General features: G+C 35.1%; 2 long non-coding RNA genes across 2 annotated transcripts; one reads left to right on the forward strand and one right to left on the reverse strand.

The window, feature by feature from the left end:
* Positions 1–4,234: 4,234 nt before the first annotated feature.
* Positions 4,235–5,793, forward strand: LOC126970909 (uncharacterized). The gene is made up of 3 exons (XR_007730722.1): positions 4,235–4,292; positions 4,774–4,851; positions 5,637–5,793. It is a non-coding gene; the product is annotated as an uncharacterized LOC126970909 (long non-coding RNA).
* Positions 5,794–14,648: 8,855 nt separating this feature from the next.
* LOC126970903 (uncharacterized) lies at positions 14,649–17,130 on the reverse strand. The gene is made up of 2 exons (XR_007730717.1): positions 16,996–17,130; positions 14,649–15,203 (listed from the first exon to the last, which is right to left on the reverse strand). It is a non-coding gene; the product is annotated as an uncharacterized LOC126970903 (long non-coding RNA).
* Positions 17,131–22,260: the final 5,130 nt, after the last annotated feature.

A 22,260-nucleotide genomic window follows, 5' to 3' on the forward strand; every position in this document is an offset into this window, starting at 1 on the left:
TTGGCATGGCGTGACGCATTTTTTTGGTACTTCTCTCAGAAAAGTTATTCTTATAGCTTGTACTCTTTTGTGTAGGTTCATTTATTCAGATTAGTAGTGAATAACGAGGGATCGCTAGCATATAAACTGTTTTCCACGCAAGAATTTTGAAAATATCGGCATTGTTACATAGACGGCGGGCCGGCAGCCGTGAACTCATATCGCTCAAGGTCGCTGGCATTTAGTGTCGCTTTAAGACCAGGTAGTAATTAAAAAAATACAGAAAGTATTTAGACGTAGAAGTCCATTGAAGAGCAAAAGCCTACACAGAAAAGAGAAAATTGACAAAGAATATTTGAGCGTTACAAAGTCTTACTCTTCATTGCGTTGGTTTTCACCATCAGTCTTCGTAATACGGAGTAGAATATCCAGAAAACTATGTACAACTTGGAGTCAGTACTGATGATCATGTACGTCGCAAGCACTGCTATTAGGATCCCCACGGCGTTGAAGATCAGGTTTCTGTTCTTTGTTTTTGGTTTTGATGCCTTCTCATCAGTAATATTGCAGATTGGACATGTTGTTGGTTGATGGTTTCCTGGATAAATTTACAATCTGTATTAAAGTCTTTATGAGAAAAACTGACCACAAAAGCAACCAGTGGTAGGCCGTGGATGCCGGCTAGATTATGGGTACCACAACGGCGCCTGTTTGTGCCGTGAAGCAGTAATGTGTAAGCATTATTGTGTTTCTGAGGTGCGCCGTAGCCTAGTGAAATTACTGAGCAAATGACACTTAATATCTTACGTCTCAAGGTGACGAGCGCAATAAAATTGTAGTATCGCTCAGAATTTTTGGGTTTTTCAAGAATCCTGAGCGGCACTTCATTGTAATGGGCAGGGCGTATCAATTACCATCAGCTGAACTTCCTGCACGTATCGTCCCTTATTTTCATATAAAAAAAATAGACGTACACCTACGGCATTGCAGTAATTGAGACATTGGATGTTAAGTTAAAAGACTACTTTGTAACTGTAACTGATTTTGATTGAAAAGTCGTAAACAGCCAGCCAAGCACGACATTATCACCTAAGCAATTTCAATATTAAACCACTAGTTAATTCTAAATTGTTCACGTATTATCGGGCTGTCTGATCTTCTCAACGCTAATATACTCAAATCTATGATTGCCATCATAAACGTATATTGTAAATTAATATGTTAATATACAACAAAAAACAGAGTAGTCTTAATTACACACTATTTTGTCCAAATTATACTAAAACATAATATTTATTTATTTTACACATACCTTGCACACCCGCGCAAATGGTTGCCATGTTATCCTCTGCAATATTAATCGACCAATGAACTTCCGAAAATAATTTAAGATTTAAATATAATTCATATAATAAAGGCGGAAGGTTGCCTCTGAGAAAAACTAAGGAAATGCGGGGTTTTTCATTGTCGCTGCTACTTCATCCGATGTTAACAGTTTGTGCAGTGGAACGGAAAAATGCGTAACTTCAATTAATTACTTAGGCAAAAAATATGGCTTAGGTAAGTTGTTTGTATAATGGTATAGGTATGAATGTTTAGGTATGTAATGGTAAAAATAAAAAAACATTACACTCCGGTTGCACTCCGGGAGTGCCGGCAGAAGTGCAAACTTGAACATTAACGTTGTGCATTTTTGAATGTTTTGGAATGGTTAGGGAAATTTCGCATCAAATTGCTTTATTTATCACCATAAAAGTACTCTAGCATGTATGTGGTTAAATACAATATTCATTTATTCCGCTATCATAAAAAAAACCAATTTATATAACATATAAACTTCATAACTATTTCCATTATTTTATATTAAAAAAATCTCTCAGAAAAATCAACTTTCATCCATAATTTCAAAGACTCGTGCTCGACTTTGTGCTATATATCAGCTTGGTTATAGACAGTCTCTCAAAGAAAAATTTAAAGAAATAAATATTATGACTGTTCATTGTCAGTACATTTATGAAAATTTAATATACGTTCACAAAAATCGTCACCTTTTTGCTCTTAATAGTGATTTTCATTATTATAACACTAGAAATAAGGGATTGCTTGTAACTGATTCTAGTAGGCGTAGGCTAGATACATAATAGCTTTAAGGGTAAATGTATACACTTCTCCCAGCCACTGTTCAGGCATTATCTATAAATAAATTTAAATGTTTTATAAAAAAATGGCTCTGTCGTAAATCCTATTACTCCACTGCTGAATATCTAAATGATCGGACAGCCTGGGACTAGATTATGATTTCTTTATAGCGATAGAAATGACTGTACAATATTGTATATTTTTATTGAAAAAAATGCAAAAAAAAGAATGCTGGGAGAGTTTCTTGCGCCGCTTCTTCTCTCTCAGAGCGCCATTTGTTTCCGAAGCGGTAGTAGTATATAGTAGTTATTAGAAATGAGATCAAAAAGAATTCTAAAGGAATCAATTTTGAGAAAATAAATGCCTTTTATGCCTTTATGCCAAACGAGCATGCACGGGCACATCAGACAGATGTTAAATGATCACCTCCGCACACACTCTTCTGCGACATTGGAAAAATAGCAAGAGCGTTTCCAACCTTTTAGGAAGGTGTTTCTGTGAATACGACGGGCAGCGGGAGGATTCTCCGACTTTGACAAGAAATATACCGTCCAAGGGTCAAAGTTCTTCGAGGACTGGGGGGGTTGCTGCTGCAGGATGGCGGAATGGGTGCTTCCAAAATTTTTAGTTAGTACCAAAAACATTTACTGTCCATTGAAGCCAAAAAAAAAACAAAAAATAAATACAAAATATTTATTTCGCACTTTTCATGTACAAATTAACATTTTATATTGACCCCCACACTAGGCGATGCCTGTCTCATGGGGGAAATAGTAGAATTAACAGAAAATAAAGATATACACGCGGCTAGTGACAACAAGCTGATTACTAAAATTTAACTAATCATATAAAGAAATAAACTAAAAGTAATAACTATACAAGTATTAATTGTGTGTATATGTAGGTGAAACTGTGTGTATTTTTTAGGATTGTACCTTAAGAATATTTTCAGTTTCCATATAGGATAGTTGTATTAAATATTTTGGTAGAAGCTCTTTAGCCTTAAAGATGGGGTGTTCTTTAAGTTTACATAGCTGGACCAGTTTATTATAAATCCGGGGGTACAAAAAGGTTGGAAAGCGACATGCAAATAGTCCAAACAAAACATTGCATCGTATTATGATAAAGGCTCAACGACCTCTCTAGCTGTAGATTTTGTCGCGAAATGAAACACTTGGCACACACACACACATCAAATAAAGTGTGCGCTATACGTAATTTTTTTCTCAAAAATTGACCCTCCAGAAATCTTTTTCATAGGAATTAATACACTACTACCACTGCTTCGGAAACACATGGCGCTGAGAGAGAGAAAACAAACGCAAGAAAATGTGTCCCATTTTCTTTTTTGCGCATTTTTAACAATTTACGAACGTTGTAAAAGTTAATTCTATAAAATAGTAATAAAAAAACCTTTAATCTTGCTTATAGTTCCCTTCTGAAACTCGACTTGGACAGTCCAAGTCCATTACAAATGTTTCCTAAAGCCTCCTCCTCCAATATTATTAGCATAAAGCAGGTTGTCTAGAGAAGTTATTTTGCCATGCCTAGCCAAAGGATGATAGATCTGAAAAGGTTCGTAGATTCCATGAAGACAAGTCTCCTCTTGAAATGATATGTGTACAGCATGCGATAGAAGTGAAAACTTCATCAATTAAGACTACGTAATGCAATTTTTTTTTTGTACTTGTAATAAAATTTGCAATATATTTAATTATAATTGTGTTTATGAATTACTCTGATTGTTCGCGCTCCCTTTGTCAACTTCCGCAAACTTTGAATGAGTATCACATAGCCGAAAGTAACAGCTCAGTTTCAATACTCACAAAATAAAGTTCTCAGCGGTTCTACAGAAGTTTTCTATTCAAAAATACATGCCTTGGGAAACAACAGCGTTCATTGGCTTATGATAGCCCCAACCATTCCAACGACTTCTATACTACGCCCAGTGAATAGAATAAAAACTCTTGATGCTCCAGAAATTAAATACTTTTTATCAAAGTGACGTATCTTAATGCACTTCGCCGAACAATGGGCAGCCTTGCTCGCCATTGCAATGCCAACTTTTTGTCCATCAAATTTAGTATAAAACATGATTTAAGCGTAGCATTAGACACAGTTAGATAAGCCAATTCAGTTCATAACCATGCCTTCTCCTTGTGAACCGTGCAAAGGTATGTAATACAATTCGATTATTGTAATTTAATATTGTGAGAACCATCCAATAATATAAGTAAAAGCCAAGAAATCAAATTTACTCTATGAACTCTAATAACGATTTCGTGTTTTACAAACTAAAAATTTTACGAATTCAAGACGAATAACGTATTCAGCAGTGAATTTCTTGTATTCTTATTGGTTGAGAATACATAAGTAACAATTCAGAAGTTCTTAGTTTTTTTAAGTAAAGATGCAATTTAATAGCCATTATTTCGCCTGTGTACTATGACACCTTTGTGGAACAGATAACTTTTGAATACAATTTTAAAATTGAAATAATTGAATTGAATTTCTCTTTTTTTATTTAAAAATCCATTTTATACTTGTCTCAGATATTGGGTTTCTGTTCAACTTCTTTGTTCTTCTTGCAGATAATGCCAGATAATAAAAATATTTTTCCTACCTTTCTTTTACAATTTTAATTTTGTTTTCTAGATTCCTGTGTAGACGGATGCAACGACAACTGTGAGTGTGAAAAGGACAAAAATTGTGAGGACTGCTCTTCTACTAAAGGTGAGTTTAGTTAATTTGAAGAATAGGTAATAGTGGGCAAAATTTTCAATGGGTTCAGTTTCAATGGTTAGATCCAAACTCAAAAGTCATCTATTATATAATATAAAGGCTGGTTTAGTCGCCAAATATTAAATAAGGCGGAATAGCACGCACTTATTTCAATCGTAACGTCAGCACATGTCTCCTCGAAAATATCAAGACGTTTCTGGAGTCCAGAAATAACTGGACTAATTGGTAGTAACTACCCACACCTACTCGCAAAACGTCTAATATTTTCTATTCCTAAGCAAAAACAGGATAAACAGCATACTGGCAGTGAAATGATATAAACAGGATGATGTTATAGAGACAATAAGAAAAACAAATCAACTAATATTTGTGACTGCAAAAATTTACCTTTATTATATATTCTTTTAGCGACTTTTAGTGGGAGGCTCCTTTGCACAGGATGCCGGCTAGATTATGGGTACCACAATGGCGTTTATTTCTGCCGTGTAGCAGTAATGTGTAAGCATTTTTCTGTGTCGGTCTGAAGGGCGTTGTAGCTGTCTCAAGGAGACGAACGCAATTGTAGTGCCAGTTTGAAGTTTTGGGTTTTTCAAGTATCCTGAGCGGCTCTACATTGTCATTACTCTGCATTGGCAGGGTGTATCAATCACCATCAGCTGAACTCGTCTCGTCCCTTATTGTCATAAAAAAAACTATAGTGTATAAAAATTACACAGTATAGTTGTAAGTGGAATCCTTCTTGACTTAACTTCTTAATAAAAATATAATGTTTCCAGGAAGTTGCTGCTAAGAATGGACAGACAGGGAGACGTCCGCCCTCCACCACGCGTCACCAAAGTTCTTGAAGCTTTCTTCCCTATCGCTTTCTCTGTAGTTTTCATCATTACTATTGTACTTTTCTTCTGTTTAATATAATGGATTGTTGAAGTTTAATTTGTTTTTAAATTATTAATTCCTGGATTCCAAAATGTGTCTTCATTCAACCGCAATACTAAATTGGCGATCTGATTTTAATATTTTAATCCATTTCCTGCTTTTGGACATTTCTTTTTTTATTCCTTTAATTCTGTATGTTTACGGAGTTTGGCACAAAAAAAAGTTAAACCACATTCAGGTTAATAAACAGACAAATAGATAAAATTTAAACTATTTTTTGTGTTGGTACATTTTATTTGGTAATTTAAAATTTGTATAGAAGATTTTTCACTTTTGCGTACGCACACTTGCTATTTTACCACACGTATTTAGGTATAGATACAAATTTTAGTATCTGCTGACATCTTAAATATAATAATAATTCATTTAGGGTCTTCGTGTAATTCTGCATCCTAAGCCCCAAACTTCATGAGGAGTATTCGTTGAGAAACAGATAACAATACAAATTTACTTACCTACTACTATTTATACAAATAAGTACCTACTAGATCACTTGTCGTTGCGTGGAGAATGGAGACGTCACTTTATTGTGTGTCTTTCCGCATTTCTCACGGGGAGTGTACCGAAGAGCTGTTTCTAGAGATGAAACGATACCAGTCCTTCATCGATACTTGTATCGAATCAAAGTATCGATATCGATGTTTATTTTATATACTGACACTTATTATTTAATTTGACAAATAGATTCTTCATATTATGTAGTATCTCAATTTGTCTTGAGGAATAGGAGCGCGGCCGCTGGATGGCAAAGGGCTCGGGCTGAGGCAGTTGGCGGCATCAATCAATACGATTCTTTCATTTGATACTAGTAAGTACTCATTATCGAGAGTTGCCAATATTCTATACTGAGTAGGTACTAGTATCGATACCGTATCAGTACTCAGTAGTACCGATTCATCCCTAGCTGTTTCACCTGATTGACATTATAACAGCATTCTAGAATCAAAATATAAATCGAAAGTAAAAATATAGGTAGTACGGTGATAGGATAATAAACAATGAGCCAGTTTTGATATTATACATATTGAGATTAAACGTATATTCAGTAAAAATATAATATACAGTATAAAATACGGCAAACAGCCGGTAACCGGTCGGTACGGTATCAGTAATCATCACCGTGTCGCTTGAAGATTTGTTTTTTTATATTATCTCCGCGTTCATTGATTTCACAGGCGTGATGTCATTCAGCTACCATGGCACACTGTCAATAAAAACAATAATAATACAGTTATTTGCGTTACAGATCTTATATAAGCTTGCTTAATTACGTTTTTTTTTTTCGAAAAAATTAGATGTAAACAATTTGTTTTATTTTTGAATGTGTCAACACTCACTTCTGGGATTAACTACATAAATTAAATTTGAAAACATTTATGAACGATGCGGGACTCGCGACCTATTCTCTTATCTTTTAAAAGTAATAACAAATTGTTTAGATTTGAAAGAGCGACATCTCAAGCCAATTTCCCAAATACCTATTGGGGTGAGCAGGTGTAAAGTAGAACCTGTAGATGAAACAACAACCTGAGAGTTGAACAAAGGCATATCAAGATTTACGAACTTTACGTCTCTGGAACGGTTGGCTCAGTGAAGAAGCGCTCGCACGGAACGCAAGACAGCAGCGGCCTTGAGTTCCGCATCGATCATAAATTTTATTTTCAAAATTAATTTATGTAATATTAGATGTGTACTGACATTATAAAAGAGGAATTTGTCATCACGGCTAATAATTGCAAAACTAGGTTAGTTGTAATAGTTATTTCTAACAGAATAGATATGTATTATGTAAATTAGCTTTGAATGGCTTATAAGATTCATTGAACTGGTATATAAAGAATCAATATCGCCTTCTTTTTTTTATTTATTTAATTATAAAAGTATGCACAGTTGGTTCTTAAATTTTACATCTCGCCAAACTGTTGCAACAGTTTGTTTACGCTCTTAGACTATACTATAATATCTTGTATCTATAATAAATTAAACTATACCTATATTGTAAGTTATCTACACTATTACTAATACACACATAATACATTACTTAGTTATTAATTAATAATATTCCTAAAAACATAGTAAAATCTTACCTACTTCTATTTTGGGGTAGGCAGAGATTGACTTTATTTGTGCTGCAGAAAAGGGCAATCCGAGCAGTCTATAAAATGCGTTCAAGGGATTCATTGGGAGAAAAGTTTAGTGAAATTAATAAAATGACAGTACACTGGCAGTACATATACGAACCTCCTGTACGCTCATAAACATATTAGCCAATTTAAAAAGAATTGTGATGTGCATAATGTCAATACTCGAAACAAACATAAACTCTCAATTCCATCTACTAGGCTCCGTAAAATTGCTAAATCTTCTAAAGTCAATGTCTAAAGTGGATTATGTTATATTTTATAATAAACTCCGAAATGACATAAAAATATTACTAATTAAAAATTCATATGTATCGTAAAGAATAAATTAACATCTAATGCCTATTATAATGAAAGATTATTTGATTGATAAAGATAGAAATTTATTGTTAGTGAATATTGTTGTACTTGTTTGAATGCTATTGTAACTTTTGAACTTCATCCTGACTGCACTAAATAACTTATAAAGTTTTACAGTGAATAAAGATTTTTTTGAATTTGAATTAAATTTGAATTTGATACTAAACGAACTTTTGCGTCAAAGCATACACGGAGTAAAAATGTAAAAAATATAAAAATATGTATGTGTTATAAATACTATTATTAAATTTAAAATTATGTAATAGTTATTTATGCAACTGTTGTGTAATAAGGGGTATGAAAACACGAATGTGGGTGATAATAGTATCACATGAGTGTTTAATACCTAATTATCAACAGTTGCATACAAGACTTTTATTTTTTATGGAATAGGAGGACAAACGAGCGTACGGGACACCTGGTGTTAAGTGATCACCGCCGCCCACATTCTCTTGCAACACCAGAGGAATCACAAGAGCGTTGCCGGCCTTTAAGGAAGGTGTACGCGCTTTTTTTGAAGGTACCCATGTCGTAATGTCCCGGAAACACCGCACAAGGAAGCTCATTCCATAGCTTTGTAGTACGAGGGAGAAAGCTCCTTGAAAACCGCACTGTGGAGGACCGCCACACATCCAGATGGTGGGGATGAAATCCTAACTTGTGGCGTGTCGTGCGAAGGTGGAATTCGGCGGCAGGAATCAGGTTAAACAGCTCTTCGGAACACTCCCCGTGATAAATGCGGTAGAAGACACACAATGAAGCGACTTCTCTACGCAACGCCAAGAGATCCAGCCGTTCACAGAGTACTGAGTCCCCGACAATTCGAGCTGCTCTACGTTGCACGCGGTCAAATGGATCGAGCAGATACTGGGGTGCGCCAGACCAGAGATGACAGCAATACTCCATGTGTGGCCGGACCTGCGCTTTGTAGAGCGCTAGAATGTGGGCCGGCTTGAAGTATTGGAGTGCTCTATTGATGACTCCCAGCTTCTTCGAAGCCAATTTGGCTTTGCCCTCCAGATGGCCATGGAATTGGCAATCGCTCGAGATTTTGAGACCCAGTATTCCGATAATAGGCGCAGCTTTAAGAGAAGTGTTCTCGAAGAGCGGTGATACGACAAATGGGGTTTTTTTAGTGGTAAACGCGCAAACTTGAGTCTTCTGGGGGTTGGACAAGGTTCAATTTTCCCCATTCCGCGACCTTCTCGAGAGAGGACTCGATAGAAGACACAAGTTTCTCCCGGCACTGGTCGACGATTTCCCGAGAGATATCTGCATGGCCCGGGTATACGGCAACACCAGTGCTGTCGTCCGCATAGCAATGTATGTTGGAGGTGTCCAACATATCATTGATATGCAGAAGAAACAGCGTAGGAGATAGCACACAGCCTTGGGGCACTCCAGCATTCACGGGCTTCGGGTTCGAGCAATATCCGTCGACAACGACCTGTATGCTACGCCCAGTGAGGAAGCTGGAGGTCCACTTGCACAAGCTCTCGGGCAGCCCAAATGATGGAAGTTTTGAGAGGAGCGCCTTGTAAAAATAAAAAATGAATAATATAATAATATAATAAAAAACTTTTTATTACGATCAAAGGCCTTCGCTATATCCAGGCTAACTGCCAGGCCTTCCCCCTTGCTTTCAATAGCCGCCGCCCATCTATGTGTTAGGTATACCAGAAGATCACCTGCCGACCGTCCATGGCGAAAGCCGTACTGTCGGTCGTTGATCAACTGGTGATCCTCTAGGTATACTAAAAGCTGGCGGCTTATTATGCTCTCCATGATTTTAGAGAGCAGGGAGGTGATAGCAATAGGCCTGTAGTTCGCCGGATCCGAACTGTCTCCTTTTTTTTGGATCGGATGGACAAGGGCTGACTTTCATGAGTCAGGGACTACGCCTTTGGAATAAGAGTGCCGGAATAAACGCGTTAGCACCGGCGTCAACTCAGGGGCACACGTTCTTAGCACGATTGGAGAAATGCCATCCGGCCCGCTCGACTTCCTGACGTACAACGAAAACAGAGCTCGCCTAACAGTTTTCTGTCTGAACTGTACTTCAGGCATAGAGCTCTGACACCGCGGGATGGTCGGCGGTGTATTTCCGTTGTCGTCAAGAGTCGAGTTGGAGGCGAAAAGAATGCACAGGAGCTCGGCTTTCTCTTTTGCCGTATGGGCCAGGGTGTCATTCCTCATGTGCAACGGCGGCATGGACGGCTGGTTGAAGTTACCAAGAGCAGCTTTCGACAACGTCCAGAACTTGCGTGTTCCGGTCGGTTAACTGGAAAGCTGCTCGCTGATTTTGACGACGTGCTTAGACTTCGCACGGGCGATTTCACGGGCACGGCTACCCTCAAAATTGCCGAGACGGCGACAGCAGATATCCTCCCTAACGTACACACATATCCCGGCATGAGGCAAAAAATTGTGCTCAATTTTGTACCCGGGGTACGTTAAATATGACGTATCGCTAGGTCGAGATATCTGCGTCTCCGTAAGGAAACTCAAGGCCGGCTGCGCCGTCTCAAGGTGGTGGTGGACGGCGTTTAAATTGGAGTGAATTCCCCTGATATTGCAAAAGTCCACGTTGAGCGTGGGGCGGGGTGCCGTGGTGTTTCTGCCACGTTTGTCCTCGGTCATGCGCGGTTCTGTGCCCACCCCAGAATACGAAGGGCAGCCCGAGCGAGAGTGCTCGGGGAGAGCGGAGGGTACCGGCTCTACCAGAGCCGGTACCCTCCTGGGGTTTATCTAGCTTTATCTACACCCCGAATATGAATCCTCTAAGAGATTCTGAAACAGTTAGCTTACTGCTAACATTAAAACAGCCAGCCCTAATAGTAACCTATTATTATCCCTTACTGATTATATACAAATAAACTAAGTATTAATGAAAGAATTATTAATTTTCGTAGTAATTTACATTTTGTAGAGTGCAATTATTAAAATTCACTTGATTATTATGTTATTTTGCAGCGTTTAAAATATCCGGCGGTGTGCTGTCAAAACTTGAATCGCTCATTTTTTCAAGAAAAATGGCGGGGTTTCGAATAATCTACTTTTTTTTTACGGCGCGCCATGTTCTGGTAGAGTGGAACGCGCGTAAACGAAAATGTTCCTTTTTTGAAATTCATTCAGATACCACGCATCGAGCAATAAGAATGTGGCTGTTTGTTGAAACTCTTTGTGCATGAAGGGATCGAAAAAAAAAACAGGGAGTGTTATGAAATTCAGTACAACATTAAACCACTCGTTTGGATGATGTAATGGTTATTACGACATTAAGTGTTTTAATGTTGGTAATAAGCTAACTGTTTCAGAATCTTTAATAGAGGATTTAAAGCACGGGTGTAGATAATAATAATTTACGATACAAGTGCACAAAGTAGGTCGTTCAAAGTCAGGATGACCTACGTGCGCACGTGTATCGTATAACTATGTTGCGCAAAATTCGACCACTATAATTATTTTCAAATATTCCCACACGCTCACCACATTCCCGCACGCTCCTGTCATCGTGTGGGAAAGTAGTACTTTTCGAACGCAAATGCATGCGCAAAATCGAACTTTGCGCACGATAATATGAAAAAGATATTATCAAATATTATATAAGTTTTACACGCATGTAAAATCAAACTATGGGTTACTTGCAGATAGATCTATAGTATTTTATGCCTTAGAATATAATTTACCTTATCATTCGAAATGCAAATTTACGACTATTGTATTCGAAGATTAATAATAATACACGCTCTCAAATTAAACGGATGAAGTAGAGTTAATCGACAATAAGCAAGAAACGGCTTAATGCTAACTTATTTAATTGGAACAATCGATAAAATGTTTTTGACTTATGTTTCTTTGAATTAGACATAAATTTTCGAGTTATCGAGTTATTTTTATCTAATGAAACTGATCCACCGATATACACTTACCTACACACACACACAGACACACACACACACTCACGCCTTTTTCCCGTCGGGCTAGGCAGAGACAACAGAACGTCACTTTCTTCTATCCTCACGAGCTTCCTTGACATTCATTACTCTTTTCATATATTCTCGCTGGTTCCGATATATACCAATGGGAGGCTCCTTTGCACAGGATGCCGGCTAGATTATGGGTACCACAACGGCGCCTATTTCTGCCGTGAAGCAGTACCGTGTTGGAGCCAATGAAACATTATAAATTAATGTAACTAATCGGTTTAGTACCGATTAGTTTCAGAATTTAATTATGTACTAACAATGTACTAGTCAATAACCTAGCTATAAGTTTCCCGAAAAGAATAAGTATAAAAAATTGTTTATATTATGCTCCATATAGGACTCCTCAACATGTCAAGTCATAATGTACCCTTAATATATGGCAAGAACATAGTCTGAAATATAATTCAGTTTTTCTATATCTACGAATAAGAGATAGACATACAGACAGCAGTCAATATCGCTTATCGCGTAATAACAAGCGCCATAAAATAAATAATATTCAAAATATTTTCTTGTAAATTTATAATAAAATAAATATAATGCAATTCTGGTGTACATATATACAGATATACAGATATCTACTTTGGTGTTTTTTTTCTATCGAGATAATACTTTTAGATTATGGTAAGTGATACAGACATAATGTAAGCTTATAAACCGATTTATTGTGAGCGGATCACATGAAGTAGGAGAAGAACAAATAGCATTTTCAGGCAGGGACTTACACATTAACCAATACCTAATCTTTAGTGCATAGTTCAACTCGTCATCAAAATTTGTACATCGATTAACTTTAAGTACAGAAAAATTATCATCAGTAAACAAAAGTCTCATGGCTAACTACAAATTATTTTAAGTCGTAATTGTAAACAAGAAACAAGATTGGCCCGAAAATAGATTCTTGGGGAACCCCGTTTCATATAACAGGTTCAGACGCGGATACTTCTTTTTACATATTCTTTGCCACGTATCAGTTGCCTTTTTAAATAAGACTTTAACAAAGGCAAATGCAAACAGTTCTTTTTAGACTATACTTCTCATTTATATACATAAATGAGAATACAAGAATTACGTGGCTAGTAGACGATATTATGATAGAAATTTAAATTTTAAATATGTTTTTTTCTCCATAAAATTGTAATCTTAACATTTGCAGCTGCTGCATTAACAATGGCAGCTTTGTTTTTTGTTACCAATACATGGCTACTCTTTACAATGTTGGATAATTATGAGGTGCCTAAATCCTCAAGGGTTAAAATCAGCTATGAGTGTTAAAGAAAGTTTTTAACCGACTTAAAATAAGGAGGATGTAATGTTGTTATGGTATGTTTGTTACCTCAGAAGTTTCGACTGGTGCTTCCCGTGTCCCATTGTAATTTGGTTTAGATCTGACAATGGAATCCATGAGAAAACCATAAATTAAGTCTTAAATTTGCTGTAAGTATGTGCGCGACATATTTTGTGAATAACTCAATAACACGCGAACCGCTTTCGATGATTCTATTTTTATTGTAAAGGATACTTCAATAATAGTTTGGTGAGAGTTTGATTCTGATTTTGAGATCCATGACAAAATAAGTAACGGAACTCTTCAATACTAAGGAGCAAATAAACGATACTCGGCCGAATCTTTTTTATGCAATCCGGATATTTGTGTCACCTAACTTAAAGTATAATATAATATATAACTATTGACACTGCCCGATCTATACATTTACGAGATGGCAAAATTTGTAAAGGAAAATCACAGTGTGCTATACTTACAGCAAATGCATATGACCCACAGTACTAGAATACTTAGGAAAGCTGATAGGTTAGTGACTAGAGTCGTTCCACATAGCACTTTTTTTCAGAAAAATTGCTTCTGAATGGGCATGAAAACTTTCAATAAGATCCCTGATTCATTTAAGTTGTTACCTTTTTCAAGTTTTAAAGTATCCTTACACAGTTGGCTTCTTCAAAACACATTTTATTCAATAGAAGAGTTGTTTGACCACAAAGAGTAAAGGATTTTGACATTGCATTGTAAGTGGATTATTCTTATCTTGACTTTAATATTTTTTTTGTATTGTATAAAATTATAATTTTGTGTTATACAAAATAAATTAATTTATATTGTAATAAAAATTTTGCCCAAGACCAAGTTTGCTTGCTATTGGTAATGGCTAAATAGGAGATACTTTAAGCTATTGTAAGACCAAATTTGTACCACCCTATTTAATAGCAAATAAATGAATATGAATATATAAAGTCGTTATAACATGAAAGTTGTCAGAATGATTACTGATAGATTTAACTTTACTTGTTTTTACTGTCAAGTTACTTTAGGTGTACAGAAAAAGGGCAGAAATAAAACAATGTCTAGCAAATTTTCATTGATGTTTATTTAGTTTGAAGTAATAAGATAATTCAAAACATACATACATGATTCGAATATAGACGAGTAGACAATTGTAAAAGCAAATAGATCGTAAGCAACTAAAGTAAACTATATCTTGATAGTTTAAGAAAATCAAAAAGACAAAGCGACCACTTATACAATAAAAGTTAAAAAAATGTTTTTGTTACATAATAAGGTAGTATATATCCGCTATTAATGGTTTAAATAACTCAACTGGTATCCAAAGAATCGATGCTAAGATGCACTTCTGCATACAATACAATTGAATGGAGGAACATTCCAGACTTATTGTTAAATTTAAGACAAATACAAATTTTAGGAATCTTACATATTTTCACAAGTATCAAACAAAAGATGAAAACTTATTATATAACGCATGTTCTTCTGTTATAATCATTATTGTCTACTTTTTAGTGGCAGTAGTCGTGGCCGTTGGTGTAGCTCGTTTGCAAGAACACGAACAAGATGAGTCGCATTTACAGCTCTGGCAACACTGACTCGCGCTGCATTTGCAAGCTGTGAACAAATGAATTATATTAATTGATATAATTTACAATTATAAATAATAATATCTTTGTGCCGTTTGGTGTCGAGATACTTGGCCCGTGGAGCCCGGAGGCACAAAGTATTATCTACGCGCCTCAATAGGCCTATTGCAAACGGGTCAGCCTAACCATCCAACGTGGAAATGCTGCCTTCCCCGTAATGATGTGTAATCATAGTGTTGTAAATATAGTTATAAGATTTCTTTTGTTTGAATAAATTATTATTATTTATATCGGTGATATTTACAAAGATAATTTTCATACTTCATAATACTCGTACTTGTAAGATATATAATCCCTTTATTTGTAATTATAGAGAATTTAAATTGGGATATTACTCTCTTTTGAATAGAATCACCAGGGACGTTAACATATATCATGATAGTTGACATATTTGATCGAAATTCGTACAATTTTAAAAAATATATTAAAGTGGATTTTCAAGGGTTTCAAGACTTCGATCTATTTTGTGTTTATTTATATTTATATTTTTGAAGTGAAAACTTTTTTAGCGGTGTTGAGCACTTTTCTTGGGGTTTTGTATAAAATTTAAAACTCGCGTCAGGACTAAAATTCGTAAGACGGAGGCAGGCATCGGCGCTTCGTTGTGATATAAATTATTATTTTTGTGTACGATAGCGCAATAAATAAATATTGTATTTAAACACATAAATACTTAGAGTACTTTTATAGTAATAAATAAAGCAATTCATGCGAAATTATTCCCTTAACATTCCAAAGTATTCGAAAATGCACAACATTAATGTTCAAGTTTTCACTTCTGCCGGCACTCCCGGGAGTGCCGTTATTTCTTTAGATTCTTATATGGCTCAAATGGCATGTAATTGTTGCACATGATAATAATATTGAGGTAGTAAACAGGTTAAGATGAGACGTAAAAGTACTAACTACCAATACCTTTTGTATTGGTAGTTAGTACTTTTGTTGCAGAAGTATTTTTGTTGCATCTTTTCACAGATATTGTATTTTTTTTAAAAATGTGAGACGTTTAAAGTGATAATTTTGATTTAAAACGGTGGCAATAAGTTGCTTGCTTTTTCTCATTACATCTCAACCTTTTCCGAAGTGGGCTAACCGATAAAAAGAAAAAAAAATTGACCCATCAAGATTGTGGGACCATTTTCAATTACTTCTATGTGAATGCTGTGATAAATGAAAAAAAAATAAGAAACAAACAAGACACTCAAAATCATTTATAAACATAAATTATTTTCTTTAAGATGTTATACCAGTGTACCCGACACTAACCACTATAATAATAATAATAATAAATCTTTATTTGTTGCAAAAAAAATACAATTTTGCTTAAAATTACTCTCGACCCCCAAACTAGGACAGCCCGTGACATGGGGGTCAGTCTCTTCCCAGTTGTGCGATGTAAAAACTCAAAAAACAAACATCAACATATTTTAAGGTCTAACAATGGAAGTTATGCAACAAATTATGAACACAAAAACTATTTTATGTATAATTTAGGGCATGTGTTGTGTGTGTATGTGTTTAGCTTTTTATTCATCAAATGCTATATAAGTTAACTACCTAATATAAGTAGTGGTTAACGAATAAGATTCTCAGTTGCTTCGTAATTTTGGTTTCTTAACATGTTCTTGAGTTTATGTCTAAGTTCATAAATATTACAATGCATAATTTTAAGTTTCGTATTAATATTTTTGAATGTTAACAAAATGAATATTGAAATATTATTATCATTTGTGTTAGAGTGTTATTATTAAATAACTCACCATCTCCGCAACCACCGCAAGGCATTTTGAATACAATTTTACTTGTAAATTGCAAGTGAAACTCTTAACTGACGGCTTCCTTCGAATGCACTCGATGCAATGGACGTCAATTTATACCGGCTTCTATATGTACCTACTTTAGTTTATTTAACGATAACAACTCGTTCGGATACTTACACTACATTGTTTTATTACTAATTAATAATTGCTTGTTTTATTTTCGTACGATATTCTAAGCTCTTTCATAGTCCAGTTAAATAAAAAATAATACATGTTATTCAGGCATTATTTATAAATAATTTTAAATGTTTTATAAAGAAATGGCTCTCTCGTAAATCCTATTACTCCACTGCTGAATATCTAAATGATCGGACAGCCTGGGACTAGGTTGTGATTATTTTATAGCGATAAAACTGACTGTACAATATCGTATATTTTTATTGAAAAGAGCGCAAAAATTAGAATGCTGGGAGAGTTTCTTGCGCCGCTTCTTCTCTCTCAGAACGCCATTTGTTTCCGAAACGGTAGTAGTATCTAATAGTTATTAGAAATGACATCAAAAAGAATTCTATTAAATGCCTTTTATTAATATGAAGGATAGCGAAGATGTACTGCGGACGAAGTTCTTATCAAGGATGGAAGTACCTACTACGTTTAAAAGTAAAAATTAAAATTTAGTTTAGTATGAAACGTGGAGTGATTTGACATAAGTTTCAAATAGTAGTAATTACAGTATGGCGATTGGCGACGAAGTATAATCCTTAAAACCTAGTGGATTTCGGCTATCTCCATTTTTTATAATATTATAGCCGTTATCTGTCAATCTATCAATGACTGCACGTTTCATACGATCGAGTGAATCGCTTTTTTTAACCGACTTCAAAAAGGAGGAGGTAATCAATTAGTTCTTCTTTTGTTTGATGCGAAATAGATGACATTTGGTCTCATAAAAATTTTACATAGTTTGGCCCAGTAGTTTTCATTTTGATTTTATGAACATTTATATGAAAATTTTCGTCTGCCTGGATGACATAATTGTTTTCTGTGTACGGCTTTTTTTGAGTTTTCATTTAGGTTGATTTTATATTATTATTAACTGACACTAAAATGTAAAAAATAAAAAAAACAACGTTTAAAAAAAACCGACTTCAAAAACTGAAAAGTATCAAATAAGTGAAAATTTAATTTAATACACCTCTTATGCAAACCTTTACCTTTAATATTAATAAAATACTATTATTTGTATGTGCTACATATTAATAGCTTTGAAGTCGGTGCCAAGCCAAATGTAATAGAGGTGCCTTAACTCGTCACGCGTGACTTTGAGCGGGATAGCTTCGTCTAGAACAAAACAACCCAAGTGAACAGACATGCGTGGCCAGATAACCTATATAATTACAGCTTGGCACTGACTTAAAACCTATCAATATGTGCTACACATACAAATAATAGTATTTTATTAATATTAAAGGTAAAGGTTTGCATAAGAGGTGTATTAAATAAAATTTTTACTTATTTGATACTTTTCAGCTTTTGAAGTCGGTTTTTTTAAACGTAGTTTTTTTTTCTTAAGAGAGTTTCCCTGGCTTGTTCTTATATTTCACGTTCCTGTTGCCGCTTCACTCTATCGTATGTCGTATTATGTGTATCACTACATTGCTTATGAAACGTCCTGCCAACTGTATACGATGTTTTTTTTTATGGAATAGGAGGACAAACGAGCGTACCTGGTGTTAAGTGATCACCACCACCCACATTCTTTTGCAACACCAGAGGAATCACAAGAGCATTGCCGGCATGTCGTATCGTCCCGGAAACACCGCACAAGAAAGCTCATTCCACAGCGTTGTAGTACAAGGAAGAAAGCTCCTTGAAAACCGCACTGTGGAGGACCGCCACACATCCAGATGGTGGGGATGATATCCTAACTTGTGGCGTGTCGTGCGAAGGTGGAATTCGGCGGCAGGAATCAGGTTAAACAGCACTTCGGAACACTCCCCGTGATAAATGCGGTAGAAGACACACAATGAAGCGACGTCTCTACGCAACGCCATTATATTATATTTTTTATTTGGCTATTTGACGAGTATAAGCCGACAGAGTATTATAAGTTAATTATTTATTTATTCTTTTTTTATAATTTTCTCTTTTCAATTGTCAAGGCTTATTGTAAGGTTCTACCCGAAGAACTTTATAACTAGCTTAAATTGCACCTGTCTAAACAGATACCAGTGTGCTATATCGGAATAAATCATCAATGATGTGACTTGACAACCCCACTTACACCGAGAATCCTGGGTTAATACAGCTAATATTTCACCTACAATGGACTTTCAAGACTCCTTGATTTATTTATGAGAAAAATATCATCGGATGTTTTTAGTATTCCAACCCTACTCTTTACACTTACTTAAAATAATGAATACAAACATTATTTTTGATTTAAATTATTACCTATATTTCTGTATCCGATCGCACGTTTTAACATCTATTAGCAAGCACTGGACTATATCAGTGAAATATATTGTTACTGTTGCCATACAAGAATTTTACAATTCATTACTGTGCCTTCAAGACGCTTAGTCTCATTAACTGCCCTTATTCTTCAGTGTATATCAATCAATAGTAATTTATCGAGAGTTTTCTATTATAGTAGTAAAAGCTTGATGAGTGTGGTGGTTTGTTTTGCACTCGGAACAGTGCTTGTTACAAGAAGTGGAAATATTTCGAATCAATAATATAAAGCAATATCTATAGCGTGCTTAAGATTAGATTACACTGTATTAATAATATTTACTAGAGTTATCTGTGATCACGTATAGGTATTATAAATTGAGATTCAATGTTATATACCTATTATAATTAAATTCAATATCATATCTACTAATCTTTGAGCAGAGTTGCGTCCCTAAATCTATCTATGGTATATTTGAATTAACATAAAACATAGAATTTTATTTGAAACTAGCTGACCCGACAGACGTTGTTCTGTATATAATAAAAAAAAAATGTTTTTATATGAATTTATCAATAATATATCCACCCTGCTGTCGTAATGAAATTGTTTCACAGCAGAACTGTCAAACCGTGCGTCAATAAATTCTCTTATAGAAATTAAGTATGTACACATCAAAGGAAACAAAATTGTTGTTTTTATTTAATTTAGCAGCATTTTCCTATTTATGCACCTTTTAAACCTATTCTGGACTTCCACAAATAATTCAAGACCAAAATTAGCCAAATCAGTCCAGCCGTTCTCGAGTTTTAGCGAGCCTAACGAACAGCAATTCATTTTTATATAATATATAGATAGATAATCATACAAAACTATACACTTCTGATATGCCACTTCATTGTTATGTATATTACAGCCACTGTAAAATACTCTTATTGATTGAAAAGTGTGGCCGTTGAATTTCTTGCATGTTCTTCTCACGAGCTCAACTTTTTTGGAACATAAATAGTAGATTCAGCAATTTAAATTAAATATTTGTAGTGAAGATTCAAAAGCGCTTAGTTTGAATTAGGCGCGGTGTGAATTTTGCGAAAATACATAATAACCCAAATGTTGTGAGTTTTCTTATGTGAGCTTCGATCTGGTAGAATCGATTCCAACATTAATTACCTATAAATTGATATTAATTTTAGAAGAAAAGGAGTAAAACATGTTTCAAATGGAATTTCGTATATTTTCCTATCGAGGATCCAAAAATCTATTTCAGTTTCTGAATGTTATAATTTACCTACCAAAAATGAATTCTAAACCTGCCCTTAATAAGAACCAAAAGTAATTGTAAATTAAACATCAGATATAATATATAAGTCACCCGTTATCCTTTGTTAAAAGGCATTTATTCTCTCAAAATTGGTTCCTTTAGAATTATTTTTGATGTCATTTCTAATATACTAGATACTACTTATCATCAGCCGGAAGACGTCCACTGCTGGACAAAGGCCTCCCCAAAGATTTCCACGACTATCGGTCCTGCGCTGCCCTCATCCAAAGTATTCCGGCGATTATTGTGGGAGGGCCTACCAACACTGCTTCTTCCGGTACGTGGTCGCCATTCGAGAACTTTACTGCCCCAACGGCCATCTGTCCGTCGAACTATGTGCCCTGCCCACTGCCACTTCAGTTTCGCAATCACTTCGACTATGTGGGTAACTTTGGTTCTCCTACGGATCCATCCGTAGATTCCATATCGCAGGGAAACTCCAAGCATAGCATTGCCATCTGAGTGACCATGAGCTTTCTTTTTCTTCTTTAGTTAGCGACCACGTCTGCGTACCGTAAGTCATCACTGGCAACACACACGGGTTGAAAATCACCTAGAAAAAGTACCTAGTAAAATGAAGATTTTAAAATCTTACTATATATTATACTACCGCTTCGGAAACAAATGGCGCTCTGAGAGAGAAGCAGCGGCGCAAGACACTCTCCCAGCATTTTTTTGGGCTCTATTATCAACCAATGGCTTGCTGAATTCTGCGATGAGATTAACGTTGATTTGGATACATAAGCAGTTTTCAATCATTTATTTCAAGCGCTTGACTAATTCAAAAACATTTGATGTGAAAATTTATTGCAAAAACACAAAAGTTGTTAATGATTTACCCCCTTATTCACAATAGTCTGCTAACTTAAAGCATTGCTAATTTTCACTCCGTCTTCTTCTATTGACCTAAGTCAGAATGAGAAAAAACACTCTTAGGAGTGTCTGTTTAAAGTTAGCGGACCATTATGAATAAGGGGATTAATGTAAAATTGTTATTTGATCTGCAGTGCTAAGTTGAATCCTTGAGCTTTTTTCTATTTTTTTATATAAGAGAGTTTGAAACGAAAGTAAAGACAGATTGTATGTTGTATGATACAACATAAATAAACTTCTAATGTAATTTAGTTTTATATATTAATATTTTACATGGGTACTTCTTCATATAATTCTCCTATAACTGTTTTCACACGAAAATCAAACAACACAGGTTTCGCACTTTCGTGAAACGAAATTCTATTCGGTGAATAAAGTACAGATGAAGTTATTATATATAAAATAAAATCAAAACTTATGAAAAATAATTTAATATGTATAATAGATATTGTATTATTGCGATTATAATTAAAAATATAAAAAGGGTACATTGTGCTTTCATTCGATGTCCAAGTTAATCTATTTATATAAAACATAATTATATTGATAGGGTCATAAGATTTTGTTATAGGCCGACCGTTTATCTGAGTCCTCATCTGCGGGGTACAGGGGCGCG

The sequence above is a fragment of the Leptidea sinapis genome, chromosome 22 (genome assembly GCF_905404315.1).
Source record: "Leptidea sinapis chromosome 22, ilLepSina1.1, whole genome shotgun sequence".
Lineage (NCBI taxonomy): Eukaryota > Metazoa > Arthropoda > Insecta > Lepidoptera > Pieridae > Leptidea > Leptidea sinapis.